The 17,491-nt window shown below is 44.0% G+C and overlaps 1 protein-coding gene across 1 annotated transcript in view; it reads left to right on the forward strand.

Moving 5' to 3' along the window:
• The first annotated feature begins 11,606 nt into the window (after positions 1 to 11,606).
• plxna3 (plexin A3) overlaps positions 11,607 to 17,491 on the forward strand; it is a 95,490-nt gene continuing 89,605 nt past the window's right edge. Inside the window, exon 1 of the mRNA XM_067526187.1 lies at positions 11,607 to 11,901. The gene's annotated coding sequence lies outside the window, so the exon portion shown is untranslated. The remainder of the gene's footprint in view (positions 11,902 to 17,491) is intronic.

Here is a 17,491-nt window from a genome sequence, read left to right on the forward strand (position 1 = left end):
TGTGTTACTGTGACAAACTGCAAACACTCACCAGGATTTAATCTAGAGAAAATGAAGAAAAACATGAGTTGAACATGAGAAACCTGCTTCATAGAACAGTTTCTTCTGTTAGAAAGACAAACATTTAGTTTCACCACATCCTTTCCACGTGTTAATGACAGTTTTTTTTGTCCTGTCACTTTGCTTTACTCTGCTGCTGCAACTGATCAGCTCCAGTCTATCACAGAACCACGTGCAGCCAGAACTGATCCGACTCTCTGAACTGTGGGAGAAACTGCAGTAACCTTTAGTTTGATTTGTTCCTCTGATAAAAAAAAATCCAACACTTTTGGAGGCTTTGCAGAACAGCTGTTGTCTATAATTAATAAATTAGTCAACCACAAAATAATTTAATACCAGAGTCAAACATTTGACAGCTTTGCTGCTTTTTCCTCTTTTGCATCAAAGTGAACTCATTTTTTACATTTAGTCCCCAAATAACCTTTGAGGTCAGAGTTTGTCCAGCAGGAGGCAGCAGAGCAACATGAGACAGTCTGAGTGTGTAACACAGTGATGATGAGGATTTTGATGAAGCTTAGTGGAATACGCACACACACATACACACTGTGAATCAGCATCCAGAATGAAAGAGTGAGAGAGAGAGAGAGAGAACACACTCATCTGGTTTTAATTAACTGTGTGTGTGTGTGTGTGTGTGTGTCATGTTACAAAGATGGCAGAGGTGATTCAGCTCTGTGGACCTTTACTGACGTAATTAGGCAGAACTCCTGCACTGACCTGCTGTGAATCGTGACTCCCACCCAGCAACAGGGGGTTTCTCACAACACGCCCCCCCAACAGAAAACATGGTGTAACATCAGCTTGTGAAACAACAACTATCCACTCATTTGTGTCTAGATTTGGTCATTCTTGTCTCTTGGTGTTATGTCTTCTTTCTGCTTTAAGGGTGTCTGTGTCTCTTTCCGGTGGTTTCTGTCTTTGCACTTGTTTGCTGTTGTTTTCGGTCCTTATATCAACTGTATGTGTGTCATTCAGGTCATAAGGTCCTTTTGTGCGCGTCTGTTTATTTTTGTTTCTCATTATTGTGTGTGTGTGGTTTTTTTTTTTTGTCTTTTTTTTGTCTTTGGGTCTGTTTTGACATTGAACAGGGAATTTTTTTAATGTTTTCAGTCACCATGAGCTCATAGGAGGTCAAATCTGGTCAAATCTGTGTTTATCTGTGCTGGTGGGGAGCTGAGCATTTTTCACCTTTGAACACATCAGAGTATGAAAACATTCACTTCAGAGTGAGATTCTGCCTGTGGGATGTCCCGATGCAGGTAGCAGAAATACTTATATTGGTACTTGGTATCGGAGATTACTTAAATGTAAGTACTTGTACTCATTCTGTGAAGAAAAGTATCCCTGAACATTCCTGGGACATTTCTGCTTCTACCTGTGCTTTCCGATCAGTAATCCTTTCTCTGACACCCCCACCCCAACTTTATCACAACTACACATGTCACTTTGACCTTAAACCCAGTTCTAACCTGATTCCAGATTTAGAACCCTCCAGAGGACATTAGAAGATGGAGGAACCTGACAAAATGTCCTCACAAAGACACACACAGCTGGCAGTGAGAGAGCTGCATTTAGGGCTTTAGCAGAATCAGAATAAGTAATGAACAAGTGCGTTTGAAGAGTCCTGTGATTACAGCAAATCACAATGAGCACACAGGACACACACATAATAAACATGTAAGCATGTGTGTGTGCTGGATGCTCACAATTTAGTTTGTGATGCCATCATCACAGAAATCTGTCTGAAGGTTGAAGTTAGAGGTTTACATATTAGGACCACGTCACATTACATAAAATAAGAAATGGGACGTGGTCCTCATATGTAAACCTCTAACTTCAAGCTTTGTTCCTAGATTTTTATTGGCTCTATCAAAACACAATCATCAAAACACACGCCCAGTAAAATAGGTAGTGGTTGAAATTTGTGATCCTCTTCTTCATCCACAGGTCTTTTTCTGTTTGTTCTAGCACATTCTTCTACAGCTGTGTTCATTTTATGTCCTTCTGTTATTGTAGAAAAAGGTAAAGTCACATTTCTCTGTTGTTGGAACAAACGCCGTCACTGGACTCACCTGAGCAGGTGCCCTGTCAAGGCTCAGTGTGAGCAGAAACATTGCAGGTTCAGGACGGATAAAACGTTAAGATCCCAACCTGGAGAATGTGTGTGTGCGTGTGTGTGTGTGTGTGTGTGTGTGTGTGCTGCTGCTGCTGCTGCTGCTGCTGCTTACCACACGCCACGTACTGCCAGCACACACACATGTAGGTTCTGGGTGTTGGCTGCATCAGTGAAGGAGACCAAAGGCATCCAGTGACAGAGAGACAGAGATGTGGAGAGAGAGGACAAAGTTAAATGTAATAAAATTAATGGATCAGTTCAGATGATCCAAAGAGGGTCCTAATGTCCATAGGTCCATGGAAAGACGTCTGACATGTCCAAGTCTGTTTGTGCACACAGTGAGTGTGTGTGTGTGTGTGTGTAAGTTTAGTTTGTGTCTGTTTTTGTGTCAGTTTGCCTTCAGTTGTTTTCCATTTACAGTTTTCAAACATGTTTTGTCTTTATTTTTACAAATGTATATTTTTGATCATGATGTTTTGTTGTCTCTGTGGTGACTGAGCTCTTTTTCCTACATATTACTGCACAGTGTGATTTTACTCTGAATAGAATTTGTGCCCTGATAATAAATCCTTCACTAGAAGACACTAAATCAGTCCAGGCCTGAGGCTTCAGCTGTGCTTTTTATTATCTTTACACATAACTAACTGCAGTCAAATGTGATGTGGGGCGATCAGCTGACCCCCTCCTCATCATAAAACACTACGTGCAGTGACGGCTCCCCACCAGCACAGATAAACACAGATTTGACCTGACGTGTTATTGAAAATGTGTCTGTAAATCCTACAAGCTCATGCCCGATCACTCTGTGTAGTTTTATTGAACTGGAAACCTTCAGACAAACTTATCTGACAAACTTTGCAGTTTAGTTCAGCTCTTGTCGTCTGCTGCAGCTCTGGCATCCTGACAGTGGACATCTCCTGCCAGTCCAGGGGTCTAAACAGGGGGTGCAGTTCAAATCCTGCAATGAACAATATAAGGAAAAGTGTCATGTTGGGCATAACATGATGGACAAGTGTGCAGTGGGGCGTTTGTTTTTACATCTCTGCACCCGGGTGGAGTTATTGTTCTTGGATTTGATGTCAGATCCACTGTCCTCTCTGATCACACACCTTCACGTAAGCCACAGATATGTAGGAAACTCTTCTGCTGCTGGTTTTCCACACAATGATGAATTTATTCTCATGTAAAATTATAAAAAAAAAAAAAAAACACAACGTGACCTTCTCATTCATGGGGGGGACATTTGTTGTTCCCGATGGTGACAGCTTAATGAATTTGTCCTCTCCCACCTCCTGAATGGGTCCAAGGCTCTGACACGTTTTCATCTCCAACACTGATTCAATCCGTCCACGGAATTAAGCTCAACAAAACCCCATCACCAAATAGTTTTCTCTATGCAGAAACCACAGATTCTTTCTGACACCGGCTGTGACTGTTTTTTTTACTCTGTTTGACAAAAGTGAGACTGTTCCTGCACCTGAAGATACACACTCTCAGACTTCCTCAATGTCAACCAGTCTGGTTTCAAGAGGGGTCACTCTACAGACTCCTGACTTTCATGGACTCTTCGAGCTGCAAAAGCTGCAGGTCAGACTTCTGTCTTAATCCTACTTGATCCATCTGCAGCCTTTGACACTGTGAGCCATCAGATCCTCTTGTCCACACTCTCTGACTTGGGCATCTCTGGATCAACTCTAGCCTGGCTTCAGTCTTAGCTATCAGGGTGAACCTTCAAGATATCCTGGCGAAGGGATGTTTCTCACTCTCATAGCCTCTCTACAGGTGTGACGCAGGGTTCAGTTCTTGGTCCTCTGCTTTTTTTCTTCCTATACTACATCCCTGGGTTCTATCATCTGCTCACACAGTCTTTCCTATCACAGCTATGCTGATGCGACTCCATCCTTCTGTTCCCAGAAGTTCTTGTCTTCCCTTGCCAACAAAGGACGTCTGGTGGTCCCAGCACCGCACAAAAGACACCAAGCAAAACTCTTCAGGGCAATGATCCCACAATGGTGGAACGAGCTACCAAACTCTGCACGCTTACAAAACTCACTCCCAATATTCAAAAAACTGCTGAAAACAGAACTCTTCCACATCTTCCTATGCACTTACACCTTTTAAAAATCCTTTCTGCTCTTTCTTGCATCTCATGAAATGTAAAGACTTTGCTTTGATGTTTTTCTCCTTGACTTAGATTTTTGCTGTACTTGTACCTCACTTTGAATAAAAGTGTCTGCTAAATGACTAACTCTAAATGTAAATGTAAGAGTCATGTCAGATAAAAGAGGTGTCAGTATCAGAGGCCTCCCTATAACCAGGACGATCAGACACCTGCAGGTTGCTTTACCAACACCACAGAAAGGGGACGAGAGAAGATGTATTAGTAAACTTGTCAGTACAGTAAAGCAGTATGTACCACTCTGTAAATACTGTAAAACAACCTGTATTTTCAGAACTGAAAGACAGCAATGTCCTGTGTCCTGACCCAGGTCAGAGACATGATGATGAGGCAGAACCAGTGATCGTCATGGTGAATACAAACAAACAAAATGCAGCTCGTAATCATCCATTTTTGCTTGTTTTGATCATAGGTGCTCATTAAAATAAAAATATGTTATGTGGTTTGGAGCAAAGTTAAAATAGTTCTGAGTTGATTGATTTTGTAAAACCAGCCAAAGGTTGTGAGAATGTAGTGTGAATTCCGGTAAAACCACTGAAACGTGATCTGTCAAACGTGATCTGGGTGGAGAATGATCACAACTGGGTCAGCAGGTGTGGCTGTTGGTGTGGGAGGTACAGGTGGGCAGTGAACGGTGTCAACCAACAGTGGACCAAAGAGGAACAGGGTCATGCCAGCCCCCACCCCCCCACCCCCCCACCCCTGATCATGCCTGTTTGTTCTTCGTTCCACTTTGTTCTGTTTGTTCTATTGATCCACACATTGACTAACAGACTGGCAGCATGTTGCATCATTTCTGGATCAGCTGTGTTCCTGCATCGGTCCAGTGAAGCTGGAGTGAAAACTCAAAGCTGAAAGTGGGAAAAGAGAGAAAGAGAAGGAGAGAGTGTGGATGAGTGAGAGGGTGAGAAGAGGACAGAAAAGTGGAAAAATGATGGTGGAGTGATGGAAGTGAGGGAAGCAGAAAGGAAAATGGAAACGAGAGCCATGTGAGTTGGAGAGAGGGGGGGAGGAAGAGGAGGAGGGAGAGAAAGTGACGAAGAGCGAGCGATGGGGACTGATAGAGAGATGACAAAAGGCCGATAGTGATTTAGGAGAGAGAGAGAGAGAGAGAGAGAGAGAGAGAGAGATGAAACAGGAATAACAGGGAGAGCCATCCTGACACTGAGCTCTGTTGCTAGGCAACTGCACAGCTCCTCTTTGAAGTTTTTCCTCATTGTTTTTTTTTCTACAATCAGGTCAGAGGGAGGCTCAGCAGTAACCATGGCAACCACCTCAGCACCACGCCTGGCGGCCGTCCCGTTCCCTGACGAGGGAGAGGACCAGTTTCAGCCCTGGGTTCAGTCTGTCAGGCTCCATCAGCGGGAACCTCCGTGACTGACACCGACACACTTTAAAGCTGCATGAAACGAGTCATCAACTGCTGGGAGCACAAACGCTAAGCAACACGCTGCAGACTTCAGGTACATCTTAGTTCCACAGACGCCCCAAACCTCACTTACAGGCAGGACTATAAAACCCCTCAAAGCTTCGAGCAAGAGCATGTGTTTCATCTTTGCTCATGATGATGTTAAAGTGCACAAACGGGACTAAGTTATGCACCAGGAATCTAAGCAGGAATCTGAGCTGTGAACGCTGAAAGATCTTAGAAGCCATTTTGAGGGATGACCAAACATCAGACCTGAGACAGACACCATGAAAGTTTGAGACAAACTCAAAACTTGTCTTTCACCCTACAACTGCTGTTATTTCACTTGATTGGCTTTTTTTTTTTATGTATGAAAGTTTCCGTTCAACCTGAGAAGACATGGCTGGTTTATCTGAACAAAGTCTGTGAAGCTGATCCTCTTAGCAGCCTGCAGCCACCATAATCATTCCTGAGGAGGCAAACTGCCTTATTTCAGCATGAGGTGATATACAGCTGGATCAATTCTACTATTTTGTACTATTTCGTCTCCTCGTCATCCTTTCACTTGTTTATGTTGTCAGTGTTGTTCTCCACACATGCATCTGCATCTGTACTGCAACAAAAGTGCACATATCTTGTCGGTCTGTCGGGGGGCAAACAGTGACCAGAAACTGGCCTTTAGCAAAAGAATCCGAAATGTCTCTCAGCAGTTAGTGGCCAACTAAAACTAAACTAGACCACGTGAATGAATAGCAACAGGAAAAGTAATGACAGAGAAGGTCAGTACTGTTTTAGTACAGGTAGACAGAAGCATCACTTTGTGGCACAGCAGCTGATGAGAAAGATTTGAAAGAAGAAAATGAGTTGTGATCAGTGCTCAGCTACATTTTTGTGCTTTAGGTCTGTTGTTTGGGTTTTAGATAATAAAACTGTATCACACACACACACACACACATACAGATGTGAGCTGGATATCAGACAAACCTCAGAGAAGTAAAAATAAATGAAGACAGAAACAGAGAATTTGTTCTGCTCTGTGGCTTCAGCCTTGTAAACTCCTCTCAGGATTTAACAGCTGCACTCACTGACACACACACAAACACACACAGTCCAGATGTGGTGTGTAATAGTAGCAGGGATGTAAAGAATTGAACATGCACTGCAGCCACGGAAACACACACACACACATACACACAGAGCTCCATTGTCATGCATGCTGCTGGCTGTTTCACGGCAACTTAAAAAGATTAACGGGCGATCGGCATCAGTTTACACTGAAGAGAGAGAGAGAAGAGAGGGGGAGGAGAGGTGTGAGATGGGAACAAAAACCTAGAAAGACAAATAAATATAGTACTTGTACCCGGTAGTGTCAGCTGCAGCTCTGCCCGGAATTCTATTTTTACAAAGTTATAATTTCTCAGTTTTTCGGTTGAAACTGTCAGAAATGTGATAATTCTACTCTCTGTTTGTTATTGAGGTCATAGTCGGTGGCATAGTGCATATTTACCATTGGGTCTTTGAAATGACCACTTCTTTTATCTCTCAACATATTCGTAGTTTTATTCGACAGTAAGAAAGAACAGGACATCGTAGTTCTCTATGTCTATCAAATAATAAAAATATGAACAACTTTATTTATTGAGCGCTTATCAAAAAGAGTATAAAGTGCTGTACAGTAAAAAGAAAAAAGATTAGGGGAAAAATAAACAAAAAAAAAGCACAAGGTTAAAATACACCAGATGACGTAGATAGAATATACAATTTATACTAAAACAGGAGTGTCACAAATCAGGAAAGGCAATTTGATAAAAATGGATTTCAAGACTTAAAAGATGACAATGAGACAGGTCATTGCAGACTTTTGGAGCCATGATGGAAAATGCTCGACCAACCTTGGTTTTTAAGTGGGAAGCTGGAACTTTCTGCTTCTAGTCAGGAGCCGTGCTGCTAAATTCTGAACCATTTCTGGGTATTTCAAGTCTTTTTGCTGAAGTGAGGAAAATAGGACATTGCAATAATCAAGACAAGAGGAGATAAAAGCATCAATAACAGTCTCAGTATGATTATTTGAACATAGGTCTAATCTTTGCAATATTCCTAAGATGATAACAGCAGGACTGAACTAGGTTAATGACGTGAGGCTCAAATTCAAGTTGCAGTCAAATAAAATTTTCTAGCAACGGGCTTAACACATTTGCATAAAGGCCCTAAGGATGGCAGTATATTATGCAAAATATTTTGAGGTCCAATTATGGGAATTTCTGATTTATTTGAATTTGATTAAAGAAAATTTAAGGACATCCAGTTTTTTTGGAAAGAACTCGGCCCATTATGGATAATAGGTAACAGGGAGATACAAGCGAGTGTCATCAGCATAACTGAAATGAAATATTATGTCTGCATATGACATCACCCAGCGAGGAAAGAATTGGACCCAGTATTGAGGGAACACCATACTCAGAGGGGGAGGGGGATAACATGATTGTCATTGGAAACACAAGATATTCTATTTGACAAATATGATACAAACCAGTTTAACGCTGTGCCCAGTACATCCACCCAGTGCCTCAGTCTGTCCAACGCAATATTATTATCAACTGTGTCAAAAGCAGCACTGAAGTGCAACAGAAAAATAAGCAGTTTTCAGAATTGTAATCACCCAAAACGGCTTCAGTGGAGCCTCAGCACAAAACTATAAACCAGAAATTATGCACAATGTGGCTTTTTTTCAAAGACAAAAGGAGACAGAAAAGACACAGGGTGATCAGAAATACATCCAAAGCTGAAAAATGACATACCTGCTGTTCTTCTACTCGTTTTGTGTTTTTCCTTTTATCTATAGAAACAACTTAATGAAGAAAGAGAGACGAAGATAAAGGAGAAGGGTCAAAAAGAGGAGTGGGAGACATGGATGGAAATGGACGTGTGCAGGAGAATACAGTCAGAGAAGGAAAGAATGATGGAGGAGGAGGAGAAGATTGTGGTGTGCTTTCAAAAAGCAGAGAAACCTCAGAGAGCGAGGGATCAGTAAACATGGAGAGAAGAAAGAATCGTCCAAAGTGACGTCCATCATTAAACCGCTGGTCGAGATCAGATGAAAAGAAAGAGAGGAGGAAGAAAGGAAAGAGGGCGAAGATGAAAAGAGGAGAGGGCTAGACCCCTCGAGTGGCTTCAATTAAGAAAATTACAGAGAGAATCAGGGAAGGAAAGACGGAGCGAGAGAGAGAAGGCAAAACCAGAACTGTCAAACTGAGCGCTGATTACAGGGTGAAGCCTCTGACTGCAGCACAGAGCCCTGCAGCATCTAACCCCAGTCTAAACCTGAACCCGAACCCAGCCCTGAGACCCAGTTATTTTAGTCTCCGTGCTCTGGAAACACTGAGTCTGCTGCTCTGTCAAACCACAGCCAGTGGGAAAGCTGCCACTCGAGTTCTCTTCACCTCAGCTCGTTCTTAGCATCCCGGATGAAGTCCAAGCCTCCCGCCCCCGGGACATGACTTAAAAGTGAAAGACGGGGGTCTTATTACTTACTGAGTACTGAGTTCAGGCTCTCTGCTTCACACTCGGTCCTTCTAGGTTCTGCTCTTCACTCTGACACATGTGAAAACAGAATGAGTCCACTGACGGATCTGACGGTTTGAGCTAAAAGAGAAAGATGAGATGACAAAAGAGACGTATTTGTGTAGCATCATTCACAACACCTGTTAAAACAGGAGCAGCTCCATTGTATCTCTGCCTCATTAGTCCGGTTCGTTAGTACAGGTCTGAGCACAGGAAGTGCACACAGACCCTTTACTCGAGGTGGTCTCGGTCCGGTCCAAAACGAACTGTGGTCCCAGCGAGTTGACGGCTCGTCCTCTTGTTCATGGTGTCAGATTCTTGGATTATTGCTCATTTAATCACAGTGATTCTGGATGTTCTACGTTTTATAGCAACTTTTTGCTGATAGAAACACTCATTGTTGGGGCGGCTGTAGCTGTAGCTCAGTTGCTAAGACAATTGACCATGGACCACAGGGTCAGTGGTTCAATCCCCACTCCTGGCTACAAGTCGAAGTGTCCTTGGGCAAGACACTGAACCCCAAGTTGCTCCCGGTGGGTCAGGTGAGCACCTTGCATGGCAGCAAGTGAGTGTGTGTGTGAATGGGGGAATGGGAAGCTATATTGTAAAGCGCTTTGGATAAAAGCGCTATATAAGCGACTATTTTGTTACAGGATCTAACTCACTTAAGCTTTTAGTGATACCAACATTTTCACAGCTGTGAAGCAGATTCTGTGTAAACCTGAGCTCGGACCTGAGATGAGCCTCTGCATGTCATGACTAGTGTTAGACCGGCTTCACTGCCACACGGTCTGACAGCAGAACTGTGGACTGACTCATCACAATGTCAGGATGTGACTAATCTGTAATCACACATCACACTCCTCTGGTTTTATTGTGTTTTACTGCAGTTTTTATCTCCTCCTCCAACTGCACCCTCTCTGCTGAGTCGAGTCACGTGAACTGGTCCGGCTCCACATCCAGATCTTTGTCTTTTTGGACACAGAAACCAGAGAAATTCTAGTTATTTAGTAGTGACTGCTCACCAGCCCCATGTGGTGGAAGAAGTACAAGTACTCTGACCCTCTAATGAAGTAAATGTTGCAGTAAAACACAGTGAAAATAGCCCATTATTTAAAATCATACCTGAAGGGAAATATTTCAACTTGCTTCTTACGGTTCAGAGAGAACATTTATGCTGTTAAACCTCAGTCTACTACTCTCCTTTCGGCTTATCCCGTGAGTTCAGGGTCGCCACAGCGGATCATTGTCCGCATGTTGATTTGGCACAGTTTTTACGCCGGATGCCCTTCCTGACACAACCCTCCCCAATTTCTACCGGGCTTGGACTGGCACTGCATATTTATTCCAATATCTCTCCTGGCTCTAGATGATGTCATCTGGAGGAGGCTACAATGCGAAAACTCTCTGTACATCTGGTGGACAGTGCATCGCAGCCTTCGTTCACCTTCTCCACCAGACCTGCACCCACTTGGACAATCTTAAGGGCACTGAGAGGATCAGGTTTTTGGATTTCTCCAGTACCTTCTGTCCTGCTCCCCATGGGGAGAAATTAAAAACCATGCGGGTGTGTGTACACGGGGAAAACACGGGGAGCTGGGGATTGAACTGCAGACTGTGTGACTGGCTAACAACTGCAACCTCCGAGCCACAGCCGCACCAATGAAGCAGAGTGTATAATATGCAAATACTCAAATACAAACACCTCATATTTGTACTTGGGTATAGGGCAGCAGGGCAAAGGAGGTGTAGTAGTACCACAAAGTACAAGTACTTATGAACATGAGGTTAGTCTTAGTGTTTTTATATGATTGTGACTCGTCAACAGTTTCTTGTCTCAGTGTTTCTGTGTCTCTCCATCGTTCTCACTGTTCGCTTCCCTGCTCCTTCACTCTCGCGCACCTCCTCGCTCCTCTCTCTCTCCAACTGTATATATATATAAATACATCATCTGTAGGCTTCTCTCTCCCCCCGCTGTGGCTGCAGGTCTCTCTCTCCGTCTCTCTCTCCACATCTGGCTTTGGGAGGAGAAAAACCAGATGAAGAACCCCGACTCACCCAAATGAGGCCCGTTACGAGGGGGGGGGCAGCAGTTTTTTCTCCTTTAAAAACATTGTTTCCTTCATTCGTTTGTTAAGTCTCGCGTAGTTTAATAAAACGGTTTGTATCACGGACTGATCCTCTATTGAGCCGTGTCGTCCCCGTTTAAACGGTCTAAATGTGCACGCTACACCATTCTGACCCCCTCCCACTCGGGTGCAGAGTGGTACGGTCTTGATGGGGGACTGTCTGTGGCGGAGCAGGGCAGACCGAGCCGAGCCAAGCCGAGGAAGGCTGTGTGTGAACCGTGGAGACGCGCTGCGCCGCGCCGCTCTGCGATACTTCTGCTCTGGATTATTTTTCACTTTTTCAACGCAGGATTTTTCCCTCTACCTGTTCGGACCCCTCCGGCAGACAACACCTGAGTCAGGTCTCTGGGGCTTCATGCGAGCAGAAGAAGAAGAAGAAGAAAAGCAGCAGCGCGTGGGACTGTGGATTTAAATTACTGATTGGACTTTTCTGCGCGTGCCCGTCCAGGTAGGTCCGGAGGGTCCTGCGGGTTCCGGAAGGTTTGGGTGGAAAGGTTGTGGGGTTCTTCAGGTCTGGGTGGCAGATCTGGGGGTAGCGGGGTGGGGGGGATATGTGTGGATGTTTGGGGGGAAAACGCCTCGCCTCCCCACTGCATCACCGCTTATCTGCCGCTCCGACGTTTTATCACTGGAAACCTCCGTTAACAGCGGGGCTCAGGGAGTGGAACTGTGGGGGTTGATACCCGGGGTAGGACTGCTCCTACCCTCGAGGTATTTTGGAGGCACGTACGGCGTCGGTGCGCGCGCCGGGCGCCGCACTTCGCTCATTTCAACGCTAAAATTCGGTGCGTAAAGGGTTTTTCGTTTTGTGGCTGAAAATGTGTTTTTCACTGAGTGGTGAAGGGGGGAGCGGTGGGGTAGTGGAGGGGGGAGCGGTAGGGGAGGAGGGGAGGAGGAGGAGGAGGAGGGGCGGAGGGGGATCTAAGAGGTAGCAGGGCTCCAGACGCCCATTCATTAAGGAAGAACAAAGGGGGGCGGCAGCAGAAAAACGGTAAAAATCGCCGGCGAAGCGGGGAAAAACGCGCAAACGTTGGATCGAGGTTTGCGTACAAACCGCGAGACGCTGGCCGCGTTTAGCGCATAAAATTCAATTAACGTTTTCCTCAATCCGCCTTCATCCGTCCGTCCATGTGCCGAAAGGAGCCTCCAACCTCTGAAGCAGCTGCGTCCCTCTGATCGAACCGTTCGAACGTGATCGTGTTTGCCCCACAGGGGTCGATCAGAATGATCACATCCGATCACAGCGTGCTCAAGGTTATCGTTCAGAACCACGCTCGTTTCTGTAACATCGGATTTCTGATCCACAAGATCAGATAATCAATCCAATCGATACTGAGTAATCAATCAGTGATGTAACTGAACATTAAAAGAGTTTCTCCTGCAGGATGGCGTGTTGTAGAGCTGATCAATAATCAAAACAATCAGTCATTTGATCAGTTTATAATGAGGAATTCTCTGTCAATCATATAATCAATAACTGATGATTGATAAGTGCCTTCACTGACAGATGCCCAACTGATCAATAATCTTATCGATCACATGGATCAAGTTTGTGTGAGAGATAAAGGAGTATGCTATATTTTCTTTGTGTCCACAGGAGCCTCACAGAGCACTCAGCTTATCGATAATCATATTGATCAGCAATGATGAAAGCGGTTAAGATCCAGCCTGAAATCAGTGATCGATCAGTTGCAGTAAACAGCTAATCTGATCATCGATTCAGAAGGTTTCCAGCTTCTGATTATTTTTTTTGTGGTGACAGGAACCTGGTGTGTTTACAGAATAAAAATTTCAGTTCTGGTTGAGATTATTTGTAACTTATTTCACATCAGGCCTGAAACGAGTGCACAGTGAAGCTCGGGATCATTAGACACAGACTGATTCAGATTAAACCTGAGAAATATTCAGGATTCACAGGCACAAGAAACATTTAAAAAGAAAACAGCAGCATCAGCGCTGTAAAATATTAAATACACAGCAGCTTTTTTTCGGGTTCTTCTTTAATGGGACTGGGTGGATTATTGGTTTTTCTGGCCCAGAACCTGTAAAGACCAGGACAGGTACAATAAAAACCACAAAATGACCACGAGCTACAAGACAGCTTTGTTTCCTTCAGTAAAAGGCTCAGGTAAAGGCTCAGGTAAAGGTGAGAGCACACCTGTAAGTGTAAAGTTACCCTCAGTGGGGTCACAACCTTCAAACTGGTGAGTGATCTGCTGATCGACATTTTGATAAACCTTTGTTCATTTTCAGGAGAACAATCAGCTTGTCGTAATGAATCACTGTAAAGTAAACAGGTGACACGTCCCCTTCATGGCCATTTCTGATTAATGAATTCATTAAAACTAAATAAGTTTGTTTTTGAACAATGTGAAAAATGCCTGTTTTAAAAATGGAGAATAGTACTTCCTGCAGCAGCACTAACAGCTGTCAGCGTTTCCTTGGAGACGCCTGCAGGCGTCATGGCTCCGACAGCAGGTGAAGACAATGAAATAAAAAGAAAGTGATGTTATCAGAGTGATGTGGAAGAGAGACATTCCAGCTGCGTGTGCAGCCTTCACCTAACAAAATATGTGCAGCATTAGCGTTAGCACCTGTTAGCTACTGTGTTCAGAGGCGTTCAGGGACGGCACAGAATGTAGGTCAGCAGTGCTTTGAGCGTTGAGCTGCTCCTGGTTCCTCTCTGCAGTGTTCAGTGCGTAAGAGGAGAACAGGCCTGTGCACACAGTTACGTTTTGATTGTTGATTCAAGAAAAACATAATTTCAGATCAACGATGCTCTAAAATGCAAAGATGGATGTTTAATCAGTGTTAAAATCTATTTCTGTTATTTTTGCTCAGCAGTTTTGCTTGTTGATATGATTTAGTCAGTTTGAATTTACTGAAAAGAATAAATCTGTGTTTCACGGTTTAATCATATTCATGTGAGCTGGACTTAAATTCACACTGAAGGAAACAACCGGGCTCTAAACATCAAACTGAAGTGTTGGGGCAGTTTTCTTTTTTTTAAATTGAATCGTCATCTTTAACTTTTTCCACTTTTTTGCGACGACCCGGTCTGATCGGCACCTGACCACACTGACTGTCTGGACCCGTTTCTGAACTAGAATCAGAGGAAAAAGGATTTTAAGCAGTTTAATCAGTACCGTCGGGATGCGTTGGGATACCTGGTCAGACCCTGGTTGGCCCAGTTCTTCCCTGATGCATGAAATGACTCAATTTATCATCATAGCTGTGGGATTTAATTTGTAATAATCAATGAATCAATAAATAATCGTCCTGTCTGGGGGTGGCTGTAGCTCAGTTGGTAAGGCAGTTGTCCACAGGGTCGGTGGTTCGATCCCCGGTCCCAGCTGAATGTTGAAGTGTGTCTAGGCAAGACACTGAACCCCTAACAGCCCATCCCCAGCTGTGCATTGCCAGTCCAAGCCCGGTGGAGTTTGGGGAGGGTTGTGTCCATTAGGGCATCTGGTGTAAAAACTGTGCCAAATAACATGCGGACAATGATCTGCTGTGGAGACCCTGAACTCACGGGATACGCCGAAAGGACAAAAAAAAAAATGTGATTGTCCTGTCTCTTGTTACCCTACACATTTATCTTCTGACCCGTTGGGCAGGTCCTGATCGTCAGACAAGGAACCAGTTTAATTTGAAAGAATTTTAAAAGAGGAAATAAACAGTGTGACGCAGAAAAGATCATTTCAATGACGCAGTTTTGGAACAGACAGGATTTGTCTCTCTGGACTTTGCTGAGAAGGGAAATGAAAGTGAAATAAAGTTTGTGGTGTTTTCCATCTGTACGCACTGATGTGACTTGTACTGAATAAATCTGTGTAGGTGGGGGGTCAGGGGGCCACAAGTTAATTAACACGTTGAGACTCTTTAATCATTGTTCTGTGTCATAATACCAACATGGACTGTGTTTGACCTTTTTAATGGACGATATCGTGTTGGGATCTGGGACTCTGTGTGTGTGTTGGTGAGCTTTCACTGTCAGCTGCACTTCCTGTTGTGAAAGCATTCGTTTCTTTGAAGCTTCAGCGTGTTTACACACTCAGCTTCACTTTCCTCCCTTAAAGTTAATCCACCATCACTTTTTCTCTGCAGCAGCTCCTGAGGGAATCAAACCTTCTACCCTGCAGCACGCGTGTGTGTATGTGTGGACAGAAGTTTGCCATCCCTGCGAGGACATTTCATCAGGTCCTCTCCTCTTCAGGCTAGAACCAGGGAGAATGTTCTAAATCACTTTTTATCTCCAAAGAGACACCGAAACCAATTGTGGATTGTCTCTGGTCACATTTACTGTCTGTCTGTCTGTGACCTGGATTTTTCTGCGCTACGGACGTCTCAGCTGTCTTAACCAATATTTGGTTAAGACATGCTCAGGTTCACTCTGATTTTGTGCGCTGCAGCTTGGTTGTTGGTGTACTGCAAGGTCGATACCCCCCCTCGTCCCCCTTTGTCCCAAGTTCAGACCTTTTACCCTGATCCCAGCAGACCAGGAGCTAATGAGTGTACTTACACATATAGTGTGTGTGTGTGCGCATTTTCTCCTCCACATCCCTGCTATTGGAAATCCGTCACTGTGGTTATTATGGAATATTGATCATATGCACACGTGGGTTTGACCGTGTGTGTGTGTGTTTTAATTAGAACTCGGTAGAAATCAGGTCAGCGTGTTGCTGCAGCTGTGAGTGTGTTTTACCTGTTTCTGTAATTTAATCAATAGCATCTTGTCTGGGACACACACACACACACACACACATGTCATAGCTTATAATGATTTAATTGGATTGAAAAATAAACACACACACACAGATGCTGAGTCAGTAATAGAGTCAGCGCTGGGGAAACGCTGAGTCAGCAGACAGCCACACACTGACATGATATTTTCAGGCTGCAGTAAAGACACAGTCAGATGATAACGTCACCGCTCTGCAGTTTATACAAAGTCTGCTCTGAAAAACCTGAAATTCTGGGAGACGTGCTTTTAGTTCTTTGCTTGTGCGTCTCTGTGGTTGTTGTGTGATCATTTTGCAGTCGCTCAGTGACACTCAGCTGCTGGGCATCAACTTCCCATCATCTCCAAGTTTGTCTGTGATTGTCCATTTAAAATGTCGATACAGTCAATCCCAAAGCTGTCAGTCCACGTCCTGACCATGACGTCCTCATCTGATGGGCTGTCTGTCTCACTCGTCTCCGGATGTTGGCTGCAGCTCTGTTGTTTGTGAGGAAAAGATGCAGATTTATGTTCGAGCAGTTTGATGTCGTTCAGGTGTTTTACTGTAAATGAGTCATTGTAAAGACACAGTTGTGTTAATGGAGCTGCTGAGGAATGAACTGGACTCCTGAATGGTTCCACGATCCTTATGTTGGTTTGTTCACAGCTCAGGAATTTTGTTCAGCAGCTAATTCACAACTGAGACACACACACACACACACACACACACACACACACACACACACACACACACACACACACACACACACAGATGTCGGACAAGCTGAGGGACAGGCAGGAAACAATCAGCTGACACTTTTCACTTCCTCTCTCGATACCTCCTGACCTCTGGCAGCTGGATGAGTGTGTGTGTGTTGGTCCTCAGAGGACAGGGTCAAACACGTGTGTGTGTGTGTGTGTGTGTGTTGATATAAATGTTGAGGACCAGAGCAAGTTTACATTAAAACCACAGCTGTATTCTGTGATCAAACTACTGCAGTATAGCTGTACTCAGTAGTACGATTACTGCAAACACTGCATAAAAAATGTAACCGGTAGCAATTTAAAGTATAAAATAACAAACTAAAAACATGTTAAACTTTTCTCTAATTTTTTAATGTCTATTATCTGCAGACATTCAAGATCTTCTCCAACTTGAGGCTTATTCACCAGTTCATTAAAAACAGGTTTTAACAACATGTACAAGAGAAAAACTCATTAAAACCCATTAAACTGATTTTAAGGCAGTGAAACTGAAGTATGAAGTAATAAAGAATGGAAATGCTCAAGAAGAGTACAAATACTTCAAAACAGTGGT

This window comes from Channa argus, chromosome 13 (assembly GCF_033026475.1).
Source record: "Channa argus isolate prfri chromosome 13, Channa argus male v1.0, whole genome shotgun sequence".
NCBI classification, from domain to species: domain Eukaryota; kingdom Metazoa; phylum Chordata; class Actinopteri; order Anabantiformes; family Channidae; genus Channa; species Channa argus.